The sequence below is a fragment of the Schistocerca cancellata genome, chromosome 9 (assembly GCF_023864275.1).
Source record: "Schistocerca cancellata isolate TAMUIC-IGC-003103 chromosome 9, iqSchCanc2.1, whole genome shotgun sequence".
NCBI lineage: Eukaryota > Metazoa > Arthropoda > Insecta > Orthoptera > Acrididae > Schistocerca > Schistocerca cancellata.
In genome coordinates, this window is record NC_064634.1 from 286,131,077 (window position 1) to 286,156,578 (window position 25,502).

Here is a 25,502-nt window from a genome sequence, read left to right on the forward strand (position 1 = left end):
ATTCGAAAATTGTTGACTTTTTGTAGCAAATACAGATAAAACAATACAAGTTTATCACATACCTCTAGAAAACAGTATTTCCTCAACATAAACGGAAAATAAGAGAGTCATTTTTTAGAACATCTCTCGTGGAGGAACAGCAGTCTGGCTAAAAACATTTTTAACATGGATTAAAAAACAGTCTCCCCCGAAAAAATATTTATTTCGGTGGTAACCAGTTTAAGTCAGTATTTGACCATCCTCAGACCCTCATACCATCTGATAGGCTGTGGCAGTGAATGTACCAGGTGTTGTAACACCATGAAAGTCAACTGTATTTTTAGTCCACCCTACTTACTTACTTACTCACTTACTTACTTCATCTTCCAGGATTAGGTTATTAGCTAGTTCCGACTTCAGTTCTCCTGCCATATGGCAACCAACATCTCTGCTTCAGGCAGGATCTCCAGGCGGAAGCTTCGAAATCTCTTCACAGTGTTTTTATCTTCTCACTGATCTCAGGAACCACATTGCAGACAACTGTATTTTGTTTCGATAATTTGTTCACCTACATCTCGTTTCAGTACTTCAATGTTGGCACTACAATACTTTTATTAAATTTAAGCGGAGTTTCCTCTCTCACTTTATCATTCCATGTTGTCGAATTGTTCCACATGTATGAATGCACCTTGGAAAATATAGCTTACACAAAAAATATATAGCATATCTAATGGTTTATGAAACTTATCTTTATCGTCCTGTGGGATAGATTGATCGTCTGGAGAAACAACAGGGTTAATGTACATATTATTATTCAGTTTTGTCCCAGGATGCATATGTTCATTCCAGTTTCTAATTATTTCATACTGAAGAGCTTTGGAGAGAGGCCGAAGCTTTGACATACTCCTTAATTACTTAATGTTTCACGATCTACTATGTTTCCGATCAAAAACAATTTTTGTCTTTGCTTACAGACGTTGGGTACCAGAATGAAACATTCACTCTGTGGCATATTGAAACCGTCTGCCAGACCGAATCTCGAACTCAATAACTTTTCGTCTTGCAGAGAAGTGCTCTATCGACTGAGCCAACCAAGCAACACTCAGGACTCATTCTCACAGCTGTACTTCTGCTAGTACCTCATCTCCTATCTTCCAAAATTCACCGAAGTCCTCTTGCAAAACTTGAAGGAGTAGCATTCCTGCAAAGAAGGATATTTCAGAGACACGGCTTAGCCACAGCCTGGAGCACGTTTCTTGAATCAAATTTTCACCCGCCAGCGGAGGGTAGTTTAAAATTGTGTGACGGACGAGGACTCAAAATCTGAATTTCTGCCTTTCGCGGGAAAGTGCTCCACAGACTGAGTTCTAATATGACTGGAAGTTTCATATCAGCTCACACTCTGCTGCAGAGTATAAAATGCGTTCTGGAAACGTCTCTGAGTCTGTGGCTAAGCCACGTCTCCCCAGTATCCTTTCTTCAAGGAGTCCTAGTCCTCTAACTTTCGAAGGAGTTTGGAACGTAGGAGATTAGGTATTGGCGAGAGTAAAGTTGTGAGGACAGGTCATGAGTCGTGCTTTGATAGCTAAGTCTGAAGAGCACTTGCATGCAAAAGGTAAATGGCCAAAGTTTCGAGTCCCTACGCGGCACATTGTTTTAATCAGTCCAGAAGTTTCATAGCAGCGCACACTTCGCTGCAGAGTGTAAACTTTATTCTGAAAACATTCCACAGTCTATGGCTAAGGCATGTGTCCCCAATATCCTTTCTTCCAAGAGTTATAGTCCTGAAAGTGTCGCAGGTGAAGTTCTGTGATGTTTGTAAGGTAACAGATGAGGTGCTGGCGGAAGTAAAGCTATGAGAACGCATCGTGAGTCGTGCTTGGCTAGCTCATTCGGCAGAGCACTTGTCCTCGAAAGCCAAAGGTCCTGATGTCAAGTCTTGTTCAGGCACACAGTTTTAACATGCAAGATAGTTTCAAATCTTGGGTACGGTGAATCATATGTTCGCCGTACCTTTTTCTTTTCTTTCGCAGTCAAAGAAGGCGATATAGGTACTTACGTTAAATTCTCCCCTCCTTTGCAACATCTGTTTTACGCTAAATGCCAGGTTATAGTTAAATTGACACTGTGACAACTGCTGCAGTGCGAGTTGTATACATCGCAGGACGCCGAAATATCGTAGAAATGTTCATTAATCGGGGCGTTCACAAATGTATGTTGAAAAAATAATAGCTCCACTTTCTGCCACCAGGTGAACATATGGCTCTGTGAGCAAACATATGTGGTGTGGGTGCAGGAAAAATGGAGGAACCATCAAACACATAGGAACTGTGATTCTGGCACGTTTATAAGGATATAGTCGCATGTCATATCTCCGATGGACACGATGTTTCAGATATATCCAAAAACGAAAATCACATGGATTTAGGGTAGGGGATCTGGAAGGCCACACATTTTCGAATTTACTAAAGATAATTAAGTTGTTACCGAAGGTGTGTCGAAGCAAATCTTTCATCTGGCATGCGACATGTAGTGTTTCCCCATCTTACATAGAAATAGTGGTGTGGACACAGTTGTGTTCTTGCTAAGTTGGAATCACAGGTTGCACAAGGAGGTCCTTGTAAGCTGTAGGTGTCACTGTACACCTAGCAGGCCCACGATGTGTCATCTCCTCGAAGAAAAACGAACCTAGAATGAAGGAGCTTGTGAAACCTCACCACACAGTCACAAAAGCTGAGTGCAATGGATCTTCCTGCACAACATGCGACAGAGTAGAACCACATATGCTGCAGGCTGCCCATTCACGGCACCGTGCCACGTCCGTTCAAAGAATATTCTCTGATCACAAGTCATTCATTTGCATGCGTGCCAAAAAACGAAGGGCAAAGTCATGGCGTTGTAACCTAACTTTTCGGGATTCATTAAGTGCACATTCTGCATCTCGTAGGGGTGCTAGTGGAAAATGCGCCGCAAATTCTTTTGAACTATTGACAGGGGAAAGACAATTCCAGTGACACAGCTCGAGCACTGGCTGCAGAATTTGAGCCATGTGCAGCACAGTCGGCTATAGTTAGAGCAACTTCATCAACAACTGCCATGGGAATGGGCCACCTCCCTCTCAGTGCTGCACCTCCTAATTCAACTGTTTTTTTTTCAAATTTCTTGATCATATTCTTAAGGCCAATTATTGGCATGGGGCCTCTTCGCAGCTGTTTTTGTCGCCGATATTTCCGCAATGCAGCGCTGCTACCACTGCCATTCTGATAAAGCAGGTTTATCAGGCGTGCACGATCTTTTTTCTCAACAGCCACTGCATTTCGTACGGAAAACTTCGATCTTCTTAATTCCTTACACCAACAGCCACTTCAGAAAACAAATCAACACAGCGACAAACAGCACAATGACGTCAAAACGGAGAACATGTGACATTCTGACTGCTTGCAGCGTCATATTTTCATCTGGTGACAGAAAGTGGAACTATTATTTCTTCATCATACTCCATGGACGCCCTGATTTCTCACCGTGCCTATTATCTTTCACCCTCCTGTGCGATGTATACAGTCCGCACTGCACCACTCGGAACACTATCAATTTAATAATAATCACCGAGCAATTTGTAACCACATACTTTTTACCCAACGTGTAGTAGATTTAGTCGACGATATTTGTTACAAGGACTTCTATAACTTTACTTGAGAAGTGAAATTATTATAGTTTCAGGTACGATTTTCCCGTACCGACAAGCATTAATGAAATGCAAGTAGACGGTCCACTTTTCGAGTGCAATCGACAGTGATTAAACATGCCATGGACTTCACTCGTGTGTAGTAGATTTCCGAAGGTATGTGCACCAGATGTCTACATACAAGCCAGGGAATTCCCTTAAATTCAGGACAGTTAGTGGGTGCGGAACTGATAACATCCACGATCTGTTCTATCGTATCCTTATCTTGTTAATGTGGTGGCGGAAATATCAAGTTGAGTTCACTATCATGTTCCTTAAAACCCCTGTAACACGATACTGGCCTTGTGACCCTCTTATCTTGCAGAAGGACGCTTCACCGTTAGGGAATAATCATAGTCGACAACTGACGTGGTTCCTTAGATTACTATCACAACATGGTTCAGATGTGGTTCAAATGGTTCAAATGGCTCTGAGCACTATGGGACTTAACAGCTATCCTCATCAGTCCCCTAGAACTTAGAACTACTTAAACCTAACTAACCTAAGGACATCACACAACACCCAGTCATCACGAGGCAGAGATTCAGACGTGGTCATGCTAATAAAGCACAGGTGTCAAAGGCGGTATCGGTATGTCTTTCTTCTTCCCGCTCGTCATACAAAAAAAATGAGAAGATAGCTTGTGAACGTCTTTTCACTTCTGGTAGACCCTGGGATCTCATCTGCATCGGAAAAACTTCTCTCGCTGTAGCAAGTGAAACATTGCATTGTCAAGCTGTTTCTTTGCTGATGAAGAGTCTCTCCCCCCCCCCCTCTATCTCTCTCTCTCTATCTCTCTCTCTCTCTCTCTCTTTCTCTCTCTCTGTCTCTCCAGATTCAAATCAACGGCCGCTACTTCGCAGCCACATGGAAAGACCGCTATCTCCTTTTGCTTATTGTTCTTCTTGTAATAGGCCTTTTGCATATTCCGATCTCAGTCTAGCTATCTTTTCCGTGGTCTTCCATTACCTAGGTTTTCATATGTTTGTAACCCAATACTTGTTTTGTTAGTGTACCTTCTGGCATCCTTTCGGTACGTCGTAGCCATTTTACTCTCTCCTGTTTTATCAATTCGTTAACCGAACAAATTCCCAACTGATGTTTTCATTTCTAATCATTACGAATCAAGTTATCATACGGGGTACAGCCCACTTTTCAACACATCTAGACGACGCCCTACAAATGTGGAAAATTTTTTTCAAGCATAAAAAATTGAAACTGAAGACAGGAAGACGTTTCAGGTGATTACCTTTGCTGATGATCTTTTTATTGTAGACGAATAAATTCGTTACACATAAATGTCAACAGATTTACTATGGTTGCAACGTACTGATGTTAACAAATAAAATTAAAGTGATTAATTCCTTAGTAAAATTCCCATTTAGGTGAAAAATTATTTTTCGTAATAAACCAGTTTAACAAATTTATCATTTAGAACGTCAGTTATAATCGTGGCCAACTTAAAATAGTTAGTAGTAAATAAATCACAAGCTATATGCAGAACAATTATAAACAACCTGAAAATAAAAGAAAAAGAATAGAAGCATAACTGCAGTTATATAAAGTTATGTTATGTCAGTACTTCTTTATGGAAAAGTGGTGACCAAACGAGGTATAGCCCTACTGAGCAGGCAGGAAAGGAACTCCTTACATCACTCACAGGATACACCTGTCTACATAAGATAAGATACTATCTAGTCAGAAAAGAGCTGAAAGACTGTAGTGAGATAAAATACGAGGTATGATCAATAGGGAATGCAACACCTTTTTTTCTGGAAGCAAGTTGGTTTTATTCAGGATTCTAATACATCATGCTATTCCCCACTCCCTTGGCTACAAAAATTATTTTTCTAGAGAATCTCCGTTCGATGAGACCGCCTTATGCCACCTTACAGTGAAGGCCTGTATGCCGACATGGTACTAAACGCCTGGTCGACATCGGAGTCAACATCTCATTGCATCAATAACCTCCCCACTATCCGCGTAATGCTTCCCGCGGAGCGCATCCTTCATTTGGCCAAACAGATGTAAGTCGGAAGATGAGAGATCTCGACTGTAGGGTGGAGGAGGAGGAACAGTCCGATGAAGTTTTGTGAGCTCCTCCCGGATACACAGATTTGTGTGAGGCCTTACGTTGTCATGGAGAGGTTCTTATGCATTTTTGTTGCGACGAACACACCCCAAATGGTGGACGAGTGTGTCATCACTATAAACAGAAATGTCCAGCGAGCAGCGAGATGTTTGTGATCCGTCGATCACCCCGAATGAGAGTATCCGCACGCTCCAACATTACAAGAGTTACAGCCGTGTGTGCCCGCCGGCGCGTGGAAGACTGGACAGGTTTGCGCAACCTTGCGATGATCACATCCCTGAAACTATAGGAATTGAAGTGGAAATATTCCACGATGTCCCACAACACATTTTGCATTATTTCAATCGAAATTGGCCGGGAAAAAATTTGGTGCATTACTTATTGAACACCAATCATAAAATATTGCAGATGGAACAGGAAGAAGCATTTAAACAGGATGGGAAATAACAGATTACCAAAAATAGTTTACAACCACAAGCCAGTGACTCTAAGGACAACTGGAATACATACAAAGAGATGGGAACAAGAGCCGTAATCCTTCGTACGACCGACAATCGGTGGAATAAAATATCTTTCAATCCTTCTTGACATTATTATTTTTAACAGGCTTTATTGTACACGAATGGTAACATATGACTATTACACATAAAAATTAACGAATAATACAGGGGAACTGTCACCAATTTTCATCTGTTGATGTCTTTAGTTAGCAGAAAGTTTCTTCTAAAGTGGAACCTATAGGAGATATTGAAAATTTTAAGAGGTGCACTGGGTCAGGGACAACGGGATGCTGTTTCAGCTACCTGATAATGATGGTACTGATCAGTTCTGCTCATAAGTGCAGTATTCTGCAGTCCACCCTCTCTTCCCTCACCATTTTCATAACTACTTGGAACTCAGTTGTCTAGATCTCATTTACCTAGTGTCTTCTTCTTCCTCTGCTACTCTTCACAGTCTCCATTCGCCGGCCGGTGTGGCCGAGCGGTTCTAAGCACTTCAGTCCGGAACCGCGCTACTGCTACGGTCGCAGGTTCGAATCCTGCCTCGGGCATGGATGTGTGTGATGTCCTTAGATTAGTTAGGTTTAAGTAGTTCTAAGTCTAGGGGACTGATGACCTCAGATGTTAAGTTCCATAGTGCTTAGAGCTATTTGAACCATTTGAACAGTCTCCATTCCTTCTAGTACTTTGTCTTTAAGATGATTCCTCTTTCCCAGTGTCCTAGCTAATTTTTGTCCCTCCTCTTAATTGTTTCGAGAATTTACCTTTCTCATTCGCTGTGTGTGAGACACAACCTCTGTCCTTATTATATCTGTCCATTTAACATCTTCCATTTTTTCCAGATCCAAAGCTCGAAGAGATCTAAGCAATGGTCCTATCTCCATTGCAGTTTTCATGTGTCCGTATCATATTGGGCAACACTCCATACAAAACACTTCACCAATCTTTTCATGAACTCTTTATTTCATGGCCCATAGATAATACTCTTCCTCCAGTAAAACAATTCTCTTGTTTTTATTTCTCAATTACATATTGTCGCTGGTAATTTTACACGCCAGGTGACTTAAGTTGTTGTTCAATTAGCTCATCATAATATTTCACATATACCTTCAGAGCCTTATAAAAATACAACACACTACCTTACTTTTATCGTGTCTTAAAATCTTTCTTCCTTTTACAGAGATTAGCCGTGTTATCGGCGAATATTGTCACTGCCGTTCTTTCACCCTGAATTTTAACCTTTCGCCCCTCCCCCACCCCCCCCCCCCTCTCCCACCACTCCTGATCCTCTGATTTCCAACCATGCTTCTTTTGATGACAGTTTGCCCGCATTCCTGTCTCATAACCTTTTCAATCAGAGCACTACGTCTTTGGTCTCCCATCCTCATTATTCCTTCTTGGTCCTTATGCGTATTATTTGTTACTTGTACAAAAAGGCATTGAAAAGAGTACACAGGACTTCATAAAGTATATGTTCCCTGGACTGTTACTCATGTGCATAACTACAATGAACATTTATTTTAATTATAGACCATGAGTACAAGAACAGCGAGTCTGCCTCTAAGCAAATTCTATTTATTCATTACGATGAGTTAGGAAAAGGTAATGTTATCACTAAGTATTCAGCAGAAGGATGGAGATGAAACAATCTCAATATTCATTCTTATGAATAACACAGACACCATTGTTTTTCACAGAATTATAACTTTCAAGCCCTATACTCAGTGAATATAAGACAACATTTTTCCCAATAACTCAAATAAATCACCCGTATGTGGAACAGGAGGTCTTGCGTAGCGAAAGTATCGTTGCATGCCCAGTAGTATAACGTATTTGCGAAGAAATCACTGATTTGATTGTAATGCGTGGATAATGAAAACATGCAAGAGTATCAGTTTGAGTAGCGACATGCATCCATGCCCTCATGTGCCTGACCTCCAAAAAGAGCGTCCGTTAAATCGTGACGATTTCGTTCGTGAATGATCTGGAGTGACATTATAACACAATTTAAACAATGTTGAGAAAAAAAGCACAGTAGGTCCGTATGAAAAAGCCACCCGATCTTCAAATGTGTATCTAGTGCCATGTGTTTCGGCTGACAAAGAAACCTCGATAAAGACTCAGCAATTACACTCGCAAACTGATGGGAATAATTTCAGATCAGAATTTAATCAATTTAAGTTGAGAAGAAAACGCTGCAGGGGCGTATTTAACACTGAGCTGTGTGATACACTGTCTGGTACCACGTGAAACCAATCACAAAAATGATTTAATTACGAAAATTAAATTCGCAAATAATCGGAAACGCTAGCGAAAACCATGAAGCAATTGATATCGAAGAAAAAACGGTGTGGGTTTGAGTAACACTATAAGCTATATAAAACTTTGTCTGGTATCACGTGCAAACAGACACAAAGAAAAGCGGGCTTGGTTATGAAAATTAAATTCGAAAATTATCATAAGTTTTGATAAATATTATTTAAGCAAGAAGCACTGTAAGAACCTGTTTGAATCACCAAGACATAACAAAGGTCCGCCCTGGCCAAACGTGGTTGGAATCCCAAAGGGACATCGGATAAAAATGTAGGCTGTAGCTAGCAGCAGTCTTGCGGATGACAGAAAATGCAAGGCTATGGATGTGACAATAGAGGACGGCAAGATATTTAGCCTGTATTTTGCTGATGACAAGACTGTAATAGCAGATTGATGAAGACGATCTGATCTGCATGGTAAGAAAACTTAAAGAGTAATACAATAAGGCTGGCCTGAAGATTAAAATGAAATATGAGTTCTTGGCTGTAGGAACGAAAAAAGTAAATAATTCGGAGGTAGATGGAAAAGGCAAAATATCTTGTTGCATTATTTTCTAAACAAGGCACCAGCAGGATTAATAAAGGACAATCTGCAACAAGGGCAATGAATTCTGTTCTGTGGAACAAAAAAGATAAGAAGCTCTAGCTGTAATGTGGTGGATACGATAAGAAATGAGGCTGTCCGACAAAGGATGAAAATGGGTAGAGATATCTGTGACGACAACCAACGAAAATGTCTGATGTGGTTTGGCCATGTGAATAGAATGAAGGAAGACAGGATACCAAATAGGATACTATAATAAATACCATCCCAGCGGAAGAAAAGAAGTCGCCTAAGACGCATCTAGCGAAATGTTTTGGTAGAAACAATGGAAGCATGGAATATGAACGTTGAGGAAAGTCAAGGCAGTGGAAATGGAAATGAGCGTTTGGCGTCAATGGCCGGGAAGCCCCTTGCGGGGCAGGTCCGGCCGCCTTGATGCAGGTCTTATTACATTCGACGCCACATTGGGCGACCTGCGCGCCGGATGGGGATGAAATGATAACGAAGACAGCACAACACCCAGTCTCTGAGCGGAGAAAATCCCCGACCCAGCCGTGAATCGAACCTGGGCCCGTAGGACGGCAATCCGTCACGCTGACCACTCAGCTGTCGGGGCGTCATGTCAGTAGTAGATGGCGACAGGGGTTGGAAGACGGGAGGGGGAGGGGAGATGGAGAAGCGGCGCCAGCAGTAGACAGTCCGCAGGGACAAGAAAAATTGTCAAACATCAGAAATAATCGTAGAGCACTACTTAAACAAACTGAAGTCAGAAAAGACTAGCTTCAACGTTGTAACAGCCCTGGACCGCAGTGGTCACAGTGAAGCTAAGAATGCTTAGTAATCTGCTCATTTTTTGTCTTAGTGTCTCGCTCTTCTACACGCATTCTGCCAAAGTTCAATGGACACTACCAAACACTTGACCCAGTGCAAGCTTCTGCAAGTGATCTCTCTGGCCAGTGATCTCTATGCCTGCTGACAAAAGCCAAAAACGTCAAGCTTACATCCTTTAGAAACCGGAGAAATTACGAAAGTTGCTAGCGAATTGTTATAACCAGTGACACAATTAATAGCAAGAAAGGAGTGAGATAAACATGCAATCAGTTTACAGTTGTCAGTCACTTCTCTCATTATTTCTCATATTTTACTCTCTTATAGGAAACGTGGTTTTATATCTCTTTTCTTAAGAAATGGTTCTGCTCTATATTCAGCTGTCGCATTTCACCCATCGTTTCCAGTAGTTTAGATGTACTTTTCCAAGGATTTCGAACTATTTGCACCATTTTTACATAGCTGAACACTTTTCTAGGTCGACAAATCCTGTGAGCTTTTCTTAATTTTTCTTTAATCTTGCTTTCAGTATCAAGCACAAAATGAGAAGTGCCTTTCTGGTGCTTTACGCTTCCTAAAGCCTCACTGATCATCATCTCACAGACACTAAGATTCCTTTTCTTCTTGAATATTAAATCTTACCTTTATCAAAATGAAGTCAATCTGGTATCTATTTAAGTCAACTGGACTAATCTAAGTTCATCTTCTCCCTGTGTGTTGTTTATATGGTATGTATCTGTTACATAAAGCAGAGTGTATGTGTATGTGTGTTGATGTCTGAGCTCTCCTCCCAAACCTCTGTATCGATTTCAACCAAATTTGGCACATAAGCAGTAGACCTAACGACTATCAGCTCTGTGCAGGTTATATCCTCCTAGCTCCAATAGGAGCAGAGATTAGGCAAATCATGTTCTTTCCAGCCCCTGGAGTATATGCTGCCCTGATCAATGGGCAAATTGTGTGGGAGCAGTATTGGCCTGCCAAATAAGCTTGCTATGCAGGACAGCCTACATGCCAGGACCAAGAAATGGTCCTCTAGGCCCCATGATGCAGGTTGCCCTACACAATGCATGTTTTTTTTTATTGGAGTATTATTGGTCTGCTTTATCAAACCGATTTGCATGGATGCCTCCACATCAAGGCTAATAAACGATTTTCAAGCCTTAAACGTGTAGCCCACCCTGCATAACAAGCATGTTGTTTGACTATTATCGGCCTGATTTGTTGAACAAATATTGCAGGGGCTAAATGTGCTGATGGGTAGGGAACCAGTTGATATGGAAAGAGGAGGAGGAAATGGACAAAGCGAGGGGGAGGAGCAAATGGACAGACAGAGGGAATGAAGGATACATGCATGAGGCATATGGAAGCTATAGTGGGGTAGTGATCAGATTTTGAAGGAGAGAGAGGATGAGGATATGATCAGAGGGAGAAGGAAAGGAGATATGGTCAGAGAGAGAGGGTGGAGGAAATAGACAGAGAGGAGAAAATGAAGAGACCTAGTGCGGTGGAGTAGATAGATATAGGCAGTGGATGGATAGAGGGAGGAAGAGGTGGACACAAAGGATGGGAGGAGAGTTTGTGTTCAGTGTATGTGTTGAATGCATATGTGGATGAAGATATCCTAATCTGTTCCTTTTTCTTAATCTGTATTTTCCCATAGTTTCTCTATATTGGCCTTCACTCACTACCTAATTAGTTAACATAATTTTAGTGAAGACTGATAGCGAATTTGTAAAAACATATGCCACAGGTGTATACATTAGTAGATTAAACTACCGTGAATGTTATGGCATTATTCAGGAATTCCAGACCAGGATGGGCCATAACAATGCAAAACAATTATAAAATTGCTGAGAAAACAAAATTTGTTAATGAGAATATATTTGGTGATGTGGTGTGCATACTGTAAGACCTTCCGTACACACACCATCAGATTATTTGAGTTGTCACTCTAATGAAGTAGGCGAGTGTCAGCAATATGTCTCGTGGTCTTATTGTGCCATTAGGTCAGACGATAGAAATGCCACTTGCATACTTAGAGTAGCAGATTGACAGTGACCAACTTTAAACAGAACTTGATTAATTTTCACACACATTTATTAAAATAATAAAAAGCATAGACATTACTTAACTTGATTCTGGATGCTATTTACGATTGACACTCTGAAGTTCCTTTGGTCTTGGTACTTTATTCTTATTCTCACATATCTCTGATACTTGACAAAGTGTCTATTCATTTATCTTCATGACTACGTACAGGAATATGATAATTTTCTTAGGTGCAGACTGAAACTTGACTATTGACTGGTACAGACAATGCAGACTGGTGCAGACAAATGCAGACTAATGCAGACTGACTAATTGGAGGTCTGTACACTCGTTATAATACCTCACGCGTTCAGGTTATCACTGCATGAGTCTGATCCGTGAGGGGAAAAGGTTCTACATTAGCAGCAATCTCATTGGCTGCGTTATACATTAATACACGGATCGGCGGAAGCAGAATTTGGTCCAGCTCTAAGGCAGCGCCATCTCATAGTGTGGAGACGGACGAGCGCTGCGCCTGCGCTGTTGTGCTTAGCGGGGCGCGTTCTAGTGGGAAAGTTGTGTACGCGTTGACTACGCAGAACTATGTACACAACAGGTGATAAGGAGGAAAAACGTAATTAATGCACTCTTGAATGGACTTCCAAAATAGTTGACTCCATGTGGTACTTAGATCTCTTCAGTGAGAACCACAGAACAGAGATAAAAATATATAGATGACTAGCAGCTCTCAGAAGGACATATTTCAGATATAAAAAAATCTAAGAACCTCTCAGCATTAATTTCAAAATTCGCTTATATCATTCTACATACTATAACGCCAATATTATTTTATGGGAGTAAAGCTTTCACCTTCAGGAAATAGTATGCGCAAAAACTATTAACATTTGAACGGAACATATAAAGGAAGAGTTAGTTCCTTTAATCGACTATGATAGTAAATGAAAATTAGAAAAACTGAAGATTCTGGGAGCTGCACACACTGTAACATTGTCACATTGCTAATGAAGTTATTAATATCTTGGCAAAAAACTATTCTCTTCAGCTCAGAACAAGTCTTAAATAATTATTAAAAAAGGAAAACAAGATAAAAAAAGTTAATTTGGATGACATAATGATGGAACGGAGCCTAAAAAGTGTCGCATAAGTCATGACTACAGAGAATATAATGTGACACGTTTAAACCACATTTCACCAGCCACATCTGCTAACTTCTTGACAATTTATTAATTAACAAGCATACTACAACAAAATAAGTAGGCGACATACTTCACACGTTTGAGAGAAGCATATTTTAAGTTAGCAAGTTTTCGAAACGGTAGAGGAGATCGAGAGAATCGCCTCAGAGGTTGTTCAGCAACGACTCACGTTTAAAACCTGCACTTCAGGCAACAAGAGAAAACCCAAAATGTGCCCATCGAGGCTTCTCGCATTTATTATGAATTTTACGTCATCCACCTGCTACTCTGCCATAACTTCTAGGTTATGGGCGCTCACGCTGTGTCAGAAATTTTACTTCCAGCCTCGGGCTCTTATATCCATGCATAATATAGAGATTCCATCAAATTTACGACTAACTCTAAACGAAATATTATGACAGAGTTTTAAAAATTCCATTATCTGTTCAGGTGATTATATCCAAACGAGCGTTTGCAAGATTGTAAATGAGAAAAAGGGAGGTCGTAAAAAACTGTCCATAAATTAGTGTAATTTTAAGCTTTAGCGTTAGTGAGAAACTTTACCGATGCTTGTGGGTTTATTTACGATCCAGTGCACGATACCTGCAGGCATGACCAATTTTTGAGAACGGGCCGTTTCTGTATATTGTTATGAATCTGAATACACTCCTTAGGATTCAAGGTAGTTGCTAGATAAACATGAAGACCACAGAATTATTTGTAAATTACATCGATGTCTCTCGAAAGTAATCGAACCCGAATTTCCTACGACGTGAACTGACGAATATAATGTCTCAAATGACAGAAGGTGTACGTCGAGAACTTTATACTTCCATCATGTCAGCTTCTGCTCTTCTGTGTCGACTTTCCACGCTGTCATATTAATGCAGGGAGATATGACATTTCACGTCCTCAATTCCCTTTACATTTTACTGGACTTTACTTTACTATTTGTGGGAGGCGTATATGTACTGATGCTTGAAAATCAGGAAATTCTGTACAGCTGCATTGGTGCTACGATTGGCACTTTAGCCGCAGAATTCCAAGACGAGATTAGCGTCAAAGTAAGACTCAAGAATCTAGATTTGTATTAGACGTTCTGCCTTTCTATAGAGGATTAGGGAAAACGAAATATTTTTGCCGATTAGCGTAAAAGTGATCCTATAGCAATAAAAACGTACTTCTGCAAAATCGTTCATGTGATTATGTTTGCGTATTAACAAACGGCTTACTTCCAATCATTTAACAGAACTCATTTTAATGCAGTCCATTACGTCATTACGTTAAGCTATAGTGTGTGTGTGGAGCAGGTTTCGATACAGACAAAAGTAATCCAAACAGGGATCTGAAATCGGAATATCAGAAGTATTCGGACACATGGCTGAAAATGACTTACAAGTTCGTCGCGCCCTCCATCGGTAAAGCTGGAATTCGATAAGGTGTTGGCCCACCCTTATCCTTGATGACAGTTTCCACTCTTGCAGCCGTACGTTCAATCAGGTGCTGGAAGGTTTCTTGGTGAATGGCAGCCCATTCTTCACGGAGTGCTGCACTGAGGAGAGGTATCGATGTCGGTCGGTGATGCCTGGCACGAAGTCAGCGTTCGAAAACATCCCAAAGGTGTTCTATAGGATTCAGGTCAGGAGTCTGTGCAGGACATTCCATTGCAGGGATGTTATTGTCGTGTAACTACTCCGCCACAGACCGTGCATTATGAACAGGTGCTCGATAGTGTTAAAAGATGCAGCCGCCATCGCCGAGTTTCTCTTAAACAGTGGGAAGCAAGAAGGTACTTAAAACATCAATGTAGGCCTGTGTTGTGATAGTTCCACGCAAAACAGCAAGGGGTGCAAGCCCCCTCCATGAAAAACACGATCATACCATAACACCACCGGCTCCGAATTTTACTTTGACACTACACACGCTGGCAGATGACGTTCACCGGGCATTCACCATAACCAAAGCCTGCCATCGGATCGCCACATTATGTACCATGATTCCTCACTCCACACAACGTTTTTCCACTGTTCAATCGTCCAATGTTTACACTCTTTACACCACGCGAGGCATCGTTTGGCATTTACCGGAACGATGTTTGGTTTATGAGCAGCCTCTCGATCATGAAATCCAAGTATTCTCACCTCCCGTCTAACTGCCATAGTACTTTCAGTGGATCCTGACGCAGTCTGGAATTCCTGTGTGATGGTCTGGATAGATGTCTGCAGTTTCCAGCAGCACAAATAATTTTAATTATACAGAATTCCAACACACAGCCGTTCATCAAAAAAATTCTCCTAAGGTACAGTTAATTAATCCGAGCTGTCATCAAACCCAGGAAAACTGAAATCTCTTTTAACAAGTTAACCAGGGGACTTAGGAAACCAACTAAAAATATTAAAAAAACATTTCAGCAATAAGGTAATAATATCAGGAAAGTTTTCCTTTCTACCAAACCATTAAAGCAGCCACAAGGACGCTCGCATAACATTCAAAACTCATCAGTACATACATTAGCCCACTGCAGCTCCGACAAAACAAATCCCTCTTGGAACAGACTAAAACTTATCTGAGCTGCTTAAGTTGTACAGACGCATTATATAATTTGTTAGACAACATAGGCCTTTGACATTAGCTTAGAAGAAACCAGAACACAAAAACAGATTATAAATAGGCCAATAAAACCGTAAAACAGACACACATTCTGACACGAATAATTCATCATCGCCGGTCGCTGTGGCCGAGCGGTTCTAGGCGCTTCAGTCCGGAACCGCGCTGCTGCTACGGTCGCAGGTTCGAATCCTGCCTCGGGCATGGATGTGTGTGTTGTCCTTAGGTTAGTTAGGTTTAAGTAGTTCTAAGTCCAGGGGACTGATGACCTCAGATGTTAAGTCCCATAGTGCTTAGAGCCATTTGAACCATTTGAGTTAATCATCCGTGGTAACTGGTAATTCCAGTGGTTACAATTAAACTTTGCCTATTTAACACATATTAACACGGAAACGTAACTGGTAATACCGGATAGTTATAATTAAACTTTCCCTGTTTAACACGTTATAACACGGAAAGTAATTACCGTACGAGAAGCAAACTTGGTAGCATAAATGTCAAGGACATGAGGAAGAGAAATAATCCAGAATCAATTCAATTACGACACTTTTAATGTGCTGCTACTGTACGTAATAATATTACACACAGGTACCGTTACTGCTACAAAAAGGGCTCAATGTGGCGCCCATCAGGGTCCACAAGAGTCTGAAAGCGCAGGATTGCATTCTGAACAGCAGAACGAAGTATTCCCATAGGTATGCTACCTGCCCCTCTTGATGTTCTGCGCTTCAGATAAGCACATGTGTGAATGTTCCCATGGCAAACCCTGTCCTTCAGGTACGCCCACAACCAGAAATTACAGGGAGTGAGATCAGGTGATCGCGCAGGAAAGCATTTAGAAACGATCGACTGATAATTCGATCGTTTCCAAATGCGTTTCGGAGAAGCCGGTGAACTTCACGAGCGACGTGCTGTGGGGCGCCATCTTGCATGAAAACTGTTGAGTTCAATGCGTCTCTCTCCTGTAGTGTGGGTCTGACATGCTGGCGAAGCATATCGCAGTAACAGTGGCCAGTCACACTGCACTTCTTTGGTCTCTGAGTGCCAACCTATTCAAAGAATAATGGGCCAATAATGAACGTAGCTGTGAAGCTACACCACACAGTGACACGTTCACCGTACAAGGGAACTTCATGCACTGTGACTGGAGGTGAAAATCCCCACACTCCGCAATTCTGTGTGTTCATCTCACCCGTCAGACAAAAATGAGCTTCGTCTGTCTATACGATGGTCCATAGAAAGTCCTCGTCAACTTCAATCCTTGCAAGAAAACGGAGAACGAAGTAAACACCTCGTTGTGCGTCATGCGGTGCAAGCTGCAGTATGATATGGATCTTGTACGGATACCATTTGAGAATGGTTCGAAGCACCATCCGTACAGTGGACCACGGGATGTTCAACTCTCATGACACAGCACGCGCACTGCCTGACGCTAGGGAATTGCGTGTAGCGTTGTCTGCCTTAGAAAAAGCGATTTAATCAACCACCTGCGGTGCAACCGGTCGTCGGCCTCTCCCCGGAGCAACGCGCAGTTCTCCAGTTGATTCGAACTTGTTCATCATGAACTGCACAGCAGATGGAGAAAGAAGATTGTTCCATAATCATTTCAGCCGCCGATATTCCCGAAGTGCAGCTGCAGAATTACTGTTGTTTTGATAATGAACCTTCACCAATAATCTACATCTACATCTACATCTACATTTATACTCCGCAAGCCACCCAACGGTGTGTGGCGGAGGGCACTTTACGTGCCACTGTCATTATCTCCCTTTCCTGTTCCAGTCGCGTATGGTTCGCGGGAAGAACGACTGTCTGAAAGCCTCTGTGCGCGCTCTAATCTCTCTAATTTTACATTCGTGATCTCCTCGGGAGGTATAAGTAGGGGGAAGCAATATATTCGATACCTCATCCAGAAACGCACCCTCTCGAAACCTGGCGAGCAAGCTACACCGCGATGCAGAGCGCCTCTCTTGCAGAGTCTGCCACTTGAGTTTGTTAAACATCTCCGTAACGCTATCACGGTTACCAAATAACCCTGTGACGAAACGCGCCGCTCTTCTTTGGATCTTCTCTATCTCCTCCGTCAACCCGATCTGGTACGGATCCCACACTGATGAGCAATACTCAAGTATAGGTCGAACGACTGTTTTGTAAGCCACCTCCTTTGTTGATGGACTACATTTTCTAAGAACTCTCCCAATGAATCTCAACCTAGTACCCGCCTTACCAACAATTAATTTTATATGATCATTCCACTTCAAATCGTTCCGCACGCATACTCCCAGATATTTTACAGAAGTAACTGCTACCAGTGTTTGTTCCGCTATCATATAATCATACAATAAAGGATCCTTCTTTCTATGTATTCGCAATACATTACATTTGTCTATATTAAGGGTCAGTTGCCACTCCCTGCACCAAGTGCCTATCCGCTGCACATCTTCCTGCATTTTATTGCAATTTTCTAATGCTGCAATTTCTCTGTATACTACAGCATCATCCGCGAAAAGCCGCATGGAACTTCCGACATTATCTACTAGGTCATTTACATATATTGTGGAAAGCAATGGTCCCATAACACTCCCCTGTGGCACGCCAGAGGTTACTTTAACGTCTGTAGACGTCTCTCCGTTGATAACAACATGCTGTGTTCTGTTTGCTAAAAACTCTTCAATCCAGCCACACAGCTGGTCTGATATTCCGTAGGCTCTCACTTTGTCTATCAGGCGACAGTGCGGAACTGCATCGAACGCCTTCCGGAAGTCAAGAAAAATAGCATCTACCTGGGAGCCCGTATCTAATATTTTCTGGGTCTCATGAACAAATAAAGCGAGTTGGGTTTCACACGATCGCTGTTTCCGGAATCCATGTTGATTCCTACATAGTAGATTCTGAGTTTCCAAAAACGACATGATACTCGAGCAAAAGACATGTTCTAAAATTCTAATGCCCTGCTCCTTTTTTCCAAGTCATGTTGACACGTCAACAATTGCACTGCGACTGGTCGGGTGTGTGAGACTATGAATCATGATGACTGATCAGGGCTCCTGGTGGCCATAGTTGGGACTGGACGGTGGCGCTGCATGGAAACCATGCACCCCGTACTCCGGACATCAATGCTACTAAGTTTGGTACTCGTACGATAATTACTGGTTAAATGGGTAAAGTTTAGTTATAACCACCCGGTACTAAACATTTCACTGCGCCTCCAATTGAAATTTTCATGATGAATCATTTATTTTAAAATCCAGAAGAACTAAGGGAAGGCGGACAAGAACATGTAACGCATACACTAACGCACACGGCCATAATTCAGAAGAATATTTTTTCTGGAACACGGCGCTTAACACTGGCTAAAGGTTCACAACCGCCACGGATACACAAGGTTAACACATAAAACAAATTATAATGAGATGTCAGCCAATGAATCAGTTTAAAATGTCTACCAGATCTTGGAATCACTGTTCTTCGAATACCATGAAGACACCCATATCCAACAAACAGAAGGAAGACAAACCAAAATGAAGGTGAACACTACCCTGACAGCTCGGCAGGGTCTCATAAGTCACTGCACAAGCCATGTCGGTATTCGATTACTTACACGGGTAACATCACCCCAATATTTGTCGCCCGCCAACGGCTAAACACCACGGTGAAGGGGCCCCACAGAAAGCTAGTTACAGCTCCATTCCTCAGCTCATACAACTACGAAACCGGCCACCACGCCCGGGCCCGCCACACCAGAGGGTGCAGCGCTCCAACGGCAACACGTTAGTCAAAGATCGTATGAATAGTAATATCGATACATTGCGAGAAATCAGGCACCGCTCAAAGGCAATGCTACATTCACACTGACATTCTAACGAAAAAGGTAAGCAAAATTTCCCATTGTTACCGTATACATTGGTGAGTACGTGTATTCTGTTGTTCAAATGACATACGGGAATGGAACCAGGTGACATCGTCGACAACCGCCGGTATTTCGACAGGTGCACACCCTATTATTTCCAAGGCAAAAATCCAACAAGTATGCGTTGTGTAAGTACAAAGCACTTCCCTGCTGTACAAAGTACTCACGTGCCGTCGTTTTGCTTGAAAGTGACAGGGTGCGCACCTGTAAGTTATTTGAATATTGTATACACTGGGAGAAACTCAGGTCTCACACGGGAATTCTAGTTTCTGTGACAAGCACACACTTATTGTTTTTGTTTATCAATCGTAACCAGAACAGCCGATTTCTTAATATGTTGATTAAGAAGAGTAAGGGATCAGCCAGGACATCCTGACAGGTCTAATAGTGATGACTTCCCTACACACGTCACTCACCGGTGGTCTCTAAGAAAAGATGGTTGGATATTACCAATTGCTCTTTGTGCTTGAAAGCGTACGGAAATTGGAGGAATATGATACATTCCGTCATAGAATAAAGGTATCAAAACATGGTTTGATGAGTATTCTGCGCTGTATAAACCTTAACCTAGCCTTTCGCTTCACCTTTCCTGTTACGAAACAGGTTAAACAGATCTTATCCTGAACTATATTTTCCACCCATAAGCGCTGAGGAACTCGATGCAGGGGCTGGAACTACACTCCTGGAAATTGAAATAAGAACACCGTGAATTCATTGTCCCAGGAAGGGGAAACTTTATTGACACATTCCTGGGGTCAGATACATCACATGATCACACTGACAGAACCACAGGCACATAGACACAGGCAACAGAGCATGCACAATGTCGGCACTAGTACAGTGTATATCCACCTTTCGCAGCAATGCAGGCTGCTATTCTCCCATGGAGACGATCGTAGAGATGCTGGATGTAGTCCTGTGGAACGGCTTGCCATGCCATTTCCACCTGGCGCCTCAGTTGGACCAGCGTTCGTGCTGGACGTGCAGACCGCGTGAGACGACGCTTCATCCAGTCCCAAACATGCTCAATGGGGGACAGATCCGGAGATCTTGCTGGCCAGGGTAGTTGACTTACATCTTCTAGAGCACGTTGGGTGGCACGGGATACATGCGGACGTGCATTGTCCTGTTGGAACAGCAAGTTCCCTTGCCGGTCTAGAAATGGTAGAACGATGGGTTCGATGACGGTTTGGATGTACCGTGCACTACTTAGTGTCCCCTAGACGATCACTAGTGGTGTACGGCCAGTGTAGGAGATCGCTCCCCACACCATGATGCCGGGTGTTGGCCCTGTGTGTCTCGGTCGTATGCAGTCCTGATTGTGGCGCTCACCTGCACGGCGCCAAACACGCATACGACCATCATTGGCACCAAGGCAGAAGCGACTCTCATCGCTGAAGACGACACGTCTCCATTCGTCCCTCCATTCACGCCTGTCGCGACACCACTGGAGGCGGGCTGCACTATGTTGGGGCGTGAGCGGAAGACGGCCTAACGGTGTGCGGGACCGTAGCCCAGCTTCATGGAGACGGTTGCGAATGGTCCTCGCCGATACCCCAGGAGCAACAGTGTCCCTAATTTGCTGGGAAGTGGCGGTGCGGTCCTCTACGGCACTGCGTAGGATCCTACGGTCTTGGCGTGCATCCGTGCGTCGCTGCGGTCCGGTCCCAGGTCGACGGGCACGTGCACCTTCCGCCGACCACTGGCGACAACATCGATGTACTGTGGAGACCTCACGCCCCACGTGTTGAGCAATTCGGCGGTACGTCCACCCGGCCTCCCGCATGCCCACTATACGCCCTCGCTCAAAGTCCGTCAACTGCACATACGGTTCACGTCCACGCTGTCGCGGCATGCTACCAGTGTTAAAGACTGCGATGGAGCTCCGTATGCCACGGCAAACTGGCTGACACTGACGGCGGCGGTGCACAAATGCTGCGCAGCTAGCGCCATTCGACGCCCAACACCGCGGTTCCTGGTGTGTCCGCTGTGCCGTGCGTGTGATCATTGCTTGTACAGCCCTCTCGCAGTGTCCGGAGCAAGTATGGTGGGTCTGACACACCGGTGTCAATGTGTTCTTTTTTCCATTTCCAGGAGTGTACATACGAGTAACTCAGCACCTCCAGAGATCTTCCATCGATTGTGCTCAGCCAATGCAAAGTGAAAAGGCTGTACTTGCTCGAACTCTGACGAGTCTGAGTATCCATCCCACACCTTTATTAATCTGAAAAAAAAAATTACGTTTCAGAGTATTTTCTAGCATGTAACCGTACTCACTGTTTAGACCCAGTGAATTAGGAAGGGGTATTTTCTAATGGTGGTCTCTCCATTTTTCAAGTAATTCTTAATTTAAAAATTATTTATGGCCGTCCTGAACAATAGCGCAGTCTTAAGCAACTTGGTGTAACTTACAGACGTTTAGTATGGCAGTTAGTTATATCACCAAGTTCAGTGACGTACTTTTTAATATTATTTCTCCAATTCTATCGATCTTCTGCTGTATGCATCATTTGGTACTGTCTCCCTTTTCTTGAATCATTCATTCGATAGCTTGCAATACCGTTCGGTTCCCCTTAAATGAGATCTTGAACCAGGCATTTCCTGTCACGATGTTTCCAGCATTTAGAATTCCGTCATATTCTAATATTGATACGTTCTGATTTTCAATAAATGTTTTCCTCAGCCACCCATAAGAAAACCGCTTGATTTCAACGCTGCATGTCACATTCCTCACCTCCATCACAGAGGCGTCAGTAGAAGGGGTGAAATGTACGTAAGAGGGTATCTGACGATCTTCCCATAGTTTGGTACACCCACGAAGGCTTTGCGCAGAATTGCGCTGAAATTTGCTGCTAGTGTGACTTCATTAACCCACCTTACATCTCGCATGAACGTCTGAGCTGTGGTCTTTTTTGCACACATGTTGACACCTTGCTGTGTGAGGCTTCGCCGAGCCCTTCGGTGACGTCGCAGGGCGCCATACGTTTGTATCATTATATAGGAAGGTTGTAGCCATCTTTGAGTCAACCTTCAAACTTACGCGTCGCAATGGGAGACAGTTTCTGGGTTTCGAAAAAATCATGTTTTAATTGTTTTGCGCAGTGTAAAAACAGTAGACTCCTACAAACTGAGAAACAATGCTGAAGTATTTGAAAACATGGAAAATGTGGCAGAGACAGCGGTGAAGCGGAAAATGGGTATCTTTATTCACTTTGACAGAACTGACGACAATATACAAACCAAACAAATCTAAAAAACACCTTTGTGAAACAAGAATTCAACGGTAAGCTGGTACACGAGGTCAAGGTTTTCGAAGGTACGACATAGGAGGAGCAGAAACAATAGCTATAGTTTCAGAATAAAAGTATTAAAAGTATCAAAATTGGAAAGATCCGAAAGTTTGAAGGAAAAGGAAGGGTATATGTAAATCGATGACAGGAATGTGAAACATAGTGAAAAGATGGAGTACCGGAGGGAAGCAGACACAATGGAAAATGAAGAACTGAAACATGGTCCTCTTATGCTTTGAATACAGTCAACAATCCTTCTCATGATGTCTGAAAGACATCTAATTTGCTGTTCCGAAATTGTTAACGTACCATTCCTGGAATTTAGTCAAGGCTGTACTTTGACTATTAGAAGAATTCTGATGAGTATAAGGTTCCAGAACGCACTTAAAACTAAACCAAACTCCGCCTGAACAGACCATGAAGGCCCAACGCAACCGATAGGCCTCTGTGTCATCCGCAGCTCACAGTCTCACTGGATGCGGATCTGGAGGGGCATATGGTCAGCACACAGCTCTCCCGACCGTAGGTCAGTTTTCGAGACCGGAGCCGCTACTCCTGAATCAAGTAGTCCTCAGTTTGCCTCACAAGGGCTGAGTGCATCCCGCTTGCCAACAGCGCTCGCCAGACCGGATGATCACCCACCCAAGTCCTAGCCCAACCGACATCGCTTAACTCCGGACATCTGACGGGAACCGGTGTTACCACTGTGGCAAGGCCGTTGGCTCCAAAACTTAGTTGAGCCTCTAAATTTTCCTTTGTGTGCTACAGCAACCGCCTTTTCTATTCCACAACGACTCACAGCTTATTTTTAATCCCTTTGAGATTGTTATGATGTTGCGTGTTGAGGTTGGGTGTGATGATTGACCCCTAAATTTCGTGCACCCTGAGCTCATTTTCGTGCTATACCTGCTGACAAATTTGACCACCAGCAAGAACCGTGTTATGTTCCAACATAGGCAGCGTACCTTCAAAGACTAAAGGCCTGTGACCTGCCATTGTGATGTTTACCAAAGTATACAGTTTATCTCGGAGTGCCGAAGATGAAGCAGGACTTGTCGCAGGAACTTGATACGCACGTCGTTCTAAAAGGAATAAATTTATCATTGTGGATAGAAACTTGGGAGAAACGAGGTAGTTTAGGAAGAGCTGACCAAGATTCTCGTCAAAGAATGTTCTCCACAGTAGAATACGAGAAGTAGTGCTACACCACGTAGGCAAGATTGTTCTACATAACCTATCATTTTTTCATGAAATGCACACGAATATCGTATGTAGAGTACTTGTTGAGCAGCGATCACACCGCTCTCAGAAACAGGCATGCCAGAAGTGAGGTCATATGATTCTGAAGTCAGAGTTCACTTATCTAGCGCAACGCTGGATACCGATCACGCATCTTTCAGCCGGCGTAATATCCATGTCTGGAGTGATGAAAATCTCAGACCACCACCAATATTTCTCCCTGAAATTGCATGCTGGGACTGTACCAGATCTGCTAACAGGACCTCATTTACTACTACCAAGTTTTAATGGTGCACGCTACGTGGAGTTCATTCTACATTTGCTGCCTTACTTGTTGAAGATTACCTTTTTTTGTCCACAAAAGGATGCGTATAAGCTGTCCCGCTTTGATATTAATCACTGTGTGCATCTAAATCTAAGGGATATTCTCTCCCAACCCACTGCGTGACTTGAATTTTTTACTGTCTCATTCATGTTAATTTTGCTGCATGAATCCCAAGATACTGAAGAGGAACTGCTTGGTACAGTGCCGGCTGACTGTATTGTTGTACAGTGGGCGACGGAGATGTTTGAGAGAGCGTGGTGAAATTTTACACGCATTTGTAATGCATGCTTTAAGACGCAGTCTTAATCATTAATAGCTGTTATTATTTAAAGTTTAGGCTATAAGATATAAGCCGTTCATGCGCATGAAAAAGTCTAAGTATTCATTTATGACCAAATGCCCCCTTAAAATGCTCCATTCAGCATTTGGGTTTGTCAGCAAATAATAATGCTAAGCAAACACTCGAGAGACGTACACCTAAACATGTAATGACAACTGAAGAGAGTATTTTCATATTGATGTATTTTCAAGAAATAAAAATTTTCAGCGAACACAGATTTTAAATTAGCTACTTATTTTTCTCTCCCGAAGCTAACCTTTGAGCACATTTCTTTAATACCTAAATAATGATTTGTTAAATTTCAGAAAAAGTCATATTATACTGAAAATGCCGACAAGGAATGCATGAATTGCTAAATTTTCTACGATCAACACATTAATCATTTCCCGTGGAAAGCATTCACGTGGACTGAAAAGAAAAGCACTCAATAATGCACTTGAAAGGTTATTCACATCATACACCTTTCAGAAATCACCAAGCACGCATCAAAAGATAGCTCAACGCACTTTTACATTTCCTCCGCAAAGTGTTTGTACAAACGACGCCCCTGCAGCCTATATTTTTTGCATTTTTCTATAACCGAAT

The 25,502-nt window shown here is 42.6% G+C and overlaps 1 protein-coding gene across 1 annotated transcript in view; it reads left to right on the plus strand.

Moving 5' to 3' along the window:
* LOC126101356 (tachykinin-like peptides receptor 99D) overlaps window positions 1–25,502 on the plus strand; it is a 474,069-nt gene that overhangs the window by 248,755 nt on the left and 199,812 nt on the right. The gene's annotated exons all lie outside the window — the stretch shown is intronic.